This window comes from Sapajus apella, unplaced genomic scaffold (assembly GCF_009761245.1).
Source record: "Sapajus apella isolate SASKATOON/1434 unplaced genomic scaffold, GSC_monkey_1.0 scaffold3970, whole genome shotgun sequence".
NCBI classification, from domain to species: Eukaryota; Metazoa; Chordata; class Mammalia; order Primates; family Cebidae; genus Sapajus; species Sapajus apella.
The window spans coordinates 1277-6313 of NW_022440896.1; the positions used below are offsets into that span (position 1 = coordinate 1277).

The 5037-nt window shown below is 45.3% G+C and overlaps 1 pseudogene across 1 annotated transcript; it reads left to right on the forward strand.

Moving 5' to 3' along the window:
• The first annotated feature begins 392 nt into the window (after positions 1–392).
• On the forward strand, positions 393–2133 carry LOC116547650 (annotated as a pseudogene). The gene has a single exon (XR_004267134.1). The product of XR_004267134.1 is annotated as a voltage-dependent anion-selective channel protein 1 pseudogene (transcript).
• The last annotated feature ends 2904 nt before the right edge of the window (positions 2134–5037 follow it).

Here is a 5037-nt window from a genome sequence, read left to right on the forward strand (position 1 = left end):
TGGGCAGCACGGCAAGACCCTGTCTCTTTGAAAAACAAAACAAAAAGCCGGGAGTGATGGTGCCCGCCTTGTGATCCCAGCAACACTGGAGGACAGGCGGGAGGATGACCTGAGCCCAAAATAAAACAATTGCTATAACATGCATGAAATAAAGAAGTAACAACCAAACAAAGATTCTTAAAGAAGTAACCTGAATCCACCACTTTTTTTAGAAATTGGGTCTTTGCATCCCTGTAATCCCAGCTACTTGGTAGGTTGAGGCAGGAGAATTGCTCTAACTGGGACCCAGGAGGCGGAGGTTGCAGTGAGTTGAGATCGCACCACTGCCTTCCAGCCTGGGTACAGAGCGAGACTCCATCTCAAAAAAGAAAGAAAAGAAAAAAGAAAGCAGCCCCCGCCGTAGATGCCGCTCAGCCCGCCGCCACCGCCTCGGAGCAGAAGATGGCTGTGCCACCCACGTATGCCGATCTTGGCAAATCTGCCAGGGATGTCTTCAGCAAGGGCTATGGATTTGCCTTAATAAAGCTTGATTTGAAAACAAAATCTGAGAATGGATTGGCATTTCCAAGCTCAGGCTCAGCCAACACTGAGACCACCAAAGTGACGGGCAGTCTGGAAACCAAGTACAGATGGATCAAGTACGGCCTGACGTTTACGGAGAAATGGAACACCGACAATACACTAGGCACTGAGATTACCTTGGAAGATCAGCTTGCACGTGGACTGAAGCTGACTTTCGATTCATCCTTCTCACCGAACACTGGGAAAAAGAATGCTAAAAATCAAGACAGGGTACAAGCGGGAGCACATTAACCTGGGCTGCGACATGGATTTCGACATTGCTGGGCCTTCCATCCGGGGTGCTGTGGTGCTAGGTTATGAGGTCTGGCTGGCTGGCTACCAGATGAGTTTTGAGAAGGCAAAGTCCCTAGTGACCCGGAGCAACTTTGCAGTTGGCTATAAGACTGATGAATTCCAGCTTCATACTAATGTGAATGACGAGACAGAGTTTGGCAGCTCCATTTACCAGAAGGTGAACAAGAAGTTGGAGACCGCTGTCAATCTCGCCTGGACAGCAGGAAACGGTAACATGCGCTTCGGAATAGCAGCCAAGTATCAGATTGACCCTGACGCCTGCTTCTCGGCTAAAGTGAACAACTCCAGCCTGATAGGTTTAGGATACACTCAGACTCTAAAGCCAGGTATCAAACTGACACTGTCAGCTCTTCTGGATGGCAAGAACGTCAATGCTGGTGGCCACAAGCCTAGTTTAGGACTGGAATTTCAAGCATAAATGAATACTGTACAATTGTTGAATTTTAAACTATTTTGCAGCGTAGCTACCTTCAGAATTTAGTGTATCTTTCAATGTTGTATGTCTGGGATGCAGGTATTGCTAAATATGTTAGACCTCCAGGCCAAAGATGATTCAGCTTTAAGATGTTGCCCTTTCAGAGGTACAGAAGAAACCCATTTCCGAAAAAGGTCCTTTCAGTGGTAGACTTGGGGGGAACTTGGGGGCCCCTTTGAGATGCCAGATTTCTTTTTTATCTAGAAATGGCTGCAAGTGGAAGCTGATAATATGTAGGCACTTTGTAAATTCATATTGAGTAAACGAATGAAATTGTGATTTCCTGAGAATCGGACCTTGGTTTCCCAACCCCAATTGATGAGAGGCTCTCTGCTTGATGGTGTATACAAACTCACCTGAATGGGACTTTTTAAGATAGATCTTCATGACCTGTTCCCACCCCAGTTCACCTCTTTTGAACCAAAAGGTCTGCAGGATGTGGTCACTGTTTCTTTTGTGCCATTACGGGGTGGAGAGGGTGGATGTGATGAAGCCAATAATTCAGGACTTACTCCTTCTTGTGTTGTATTTTTTTGCCCTTGCACCAGAGTATGAAATAGGTTCCAGGAGCTCCAGCTATAAGCTCAGAATAGTCTGTGTGATTGTAATCACATGGTGACAACACTCAGAATCTAAATTGGGCTTCTGTTGTATTCTCACCACTCAATTTGTTTTTTTTAGCAGTTTAATGGGTACATTTTAGAGTCTTCCATTTTGTGTGGAATTAGATCTTCCCCTTCAAATGCTGTAATTAACATCACTTAAAGAAACGAATAAAATATAGAAACCTCAAAAAAAAAAAAAAAAGAAAGAAAGAAAGAAAAAAGAAAAGAAATAATGGGGTCTTGCTTTGTTGCCCAGGCTGGTATTGAACTCCTGGCCTGAAGTGATACTCTCACCTCAGTTTCCCAAAATGCTGGGATTATAGGTGTCAGCCACTATGTCTGGCCTACTTTTGCCAAATTTGTTTTCCATCCTCTGACACACAGATGTCTTACCAGTCATTTAGAGTTTCTACTTCTTCCTCACTGGGTCTAGTCAGAATGATGTCATCAATGCAATGGACCATCAGGGCAATCAAGATCTATGAGAACGACATGACGACGTGGGCTGGAGCATCAGTAGACCCCCGAGGGAGGGCACCAAAGGCGGAGGTTGGGCACTGAGGGTGGATGGTTGCTGGCCTTGCCAGCTGAAAGCAAACTGCTTTTGGTGGGTCTCATTAACAGGAATGGAGAAAAACAAACTTATCAGCTCAATAGCTGCATACCAGTACCGGGGGATATGGTAATTTGCTCAAACAATTACCACATCCGGTACAGCAGTGCCATGGAAGTGATTCTTGGGTTAAGCTTATGAGAATCCACTGTCATTCTCCGAGATCCATCAGTCTGCATGGGCCAAATAGGCAAGTTGAAGGAGGATGTGGCAGATTCAGTATGTGGGAATCGCCACCCCTGTGTCTTTCAAGTCATTGTTGGTGTCAGTAATCTCTGAGATTCCCTTCGGGAATGTGGTTTTGCTTTTGGTTTGCTATTTTCCTAGGTAGAGGCCATTGTAAAGGCTGCATTTGGCTTCCCCAACCGTAACAGCCCTTACTCTATAGGAACCCAAGGTGGAGAAGCCACCAGGTTGCTGAGCATGTCTGTTCTGATGATGCATTCAGAAACTGGTGCAGTGACCACAAAGCAGACTTGCCCACCATGAGACAAGCCTGAGCTCAAACTCTACTGCTCCCCTGACATTCATAAGCCCCTATTTTGTCATTTTGGGTCAGTTCAGAGCCCAACAGTCCCCAAAGTATCTGATTATTTCCTTTCCCCCAGTGCACAGTTTCCCTGGTAAAAGGCCATAGGTTCTTTTGGGGAAAGCTGGAAGAAAGGCTAACAGTATAGATTTTTGGCAATGTACCAGGGTCCTTCTTCAAGGGAACTTGGCCTCTGCTATGGCTTGAGTGTTGGTTTCTCCCCAGATTTATATGTTGAAACAGAACCTGAAATGTAACAATATTAAGAGACGGAGTCTGTAGGAGGTGACTGAGGCATGGGGGCTCTGCCTTCATGACTAAGATTTGTGCCCCCATAAAAGTGGTTGAACAGAGCTGACTTGCCCTTTCTGCCATGTGAGAATACAGCAAGAAGCACCCTCTAGGAAGAAGGTGAGCCTTCACCAAACTCAGAAGCTGCTGGTACCTTGATCTTGGATTTTCCAGCCTCCAGAAATGTGAGAAGGAAACTTCTGTTTTGTATAAATTACCCTGTCTCAGGTCTGAGTGGACTAAGATAGTCTCCACCCTCATTCAAGAGGTTCTGGGTCTGCAAAGTGGTTCAAGTCCAAGAATTGGTTGAGAAGCCATGACTCTGTTTCCATTATTCAGGTTAGGCCTTTGTTCACTCAACCTAGGACTTTTCTGCTTATACGGATCAAGGAAGGATTCATAGGCTTCCTATCTGTTTCACTTCTAGGGCCACGATGATCAACTAGGAAATGCCATAGGTCTACATAAGTCAGGACACTCTCTCTGCTGCTTTGACTCTACTGTCCATCACAGGAACCACACTCACCTTGCCTTTGGTGATTGAGTGCTGCCACTTGCTCCTGACAGCCTGGGATCCAATTACTTCCATTGCATTCAGGTTTCCTCATTCAGTAAATGAGTTTCCATTGTAAGGTCTGGCCTACAGAGAAGAGTGATCACAGAACCCTTCAAAGATGCTGGAGCTTCCCTCACCAGTTTATTTCTCACAGTCATGGTGGAAGGTATGTCCTCTGGACCCTCCCAGTGTTGGTGAGTAGTTCTGAAATGAGAAATCCAGGCTGGGTATGGTGGCTCACACCTATAATCCCAGCACTTTGGGAGGCCAAGACACATGATCCCTTGAGCCCAGGAGTTTCAGACCAGCCCAGGTTACAAAAATATATATATTTTTAATTAGCCAGGTGTGATGCCAAATGCCTATAGTCCCAGCTACTCAGGAGACTAAGGCAGGAGAACCATTTGGGTCTGGGAGGGCGAGGATGCAGTGAGCTGTGATTGTGTCGCTGCATTCCAGTCTGGATCTCAAAAAAAGAAAAAAAAAAGATTAATCCAGTAGTCTAACATTCCATTTTCCTTTAGCCTTTGAATCCCTTCCTTTGCATTAAATTAAGGAAGTCCCAGCATTTCCAGCTCTGTCACTGTGAGCAACCTTTCAGTCAATGTTTCAGCTAACCACCAAACAAATTGTTAAGAGTTCTTTCTAACTCCCTCAAGCTGCAACATTAAACACAGAATATCTCCTTGGTGAGCATAAACTTGTCCTGATCTGACTTTGTGTTTCTTCCACCATTATCCCACACTCTTGATATCCATTCCCACACACATCCCATGGATTTCCATCTGTGTAAATTAGGACACTCAAATAGTTCTTTTGGAGTATAATGTACCTCCTTGTGGGTCACACTTATACCACACCTTTATGGGCCTGCTGGGACTTGAATTTATGCATAGATCTATAAACAAATAGGAGTGACAGATCTATAAACAAATATGGGTCCTGAGGAGACTCAGCATTTTCTCATATGGCTACAGCCTCAGGGGAGGCCATTACAGCTTCCTCAGGCAATGCAGGGTTAATCTCCCAGATCTAGTTAGGGAGGCCACTCCCACTGGGGGTAGGGAGGCCTCTTCCCTGGCAAACAAGAAT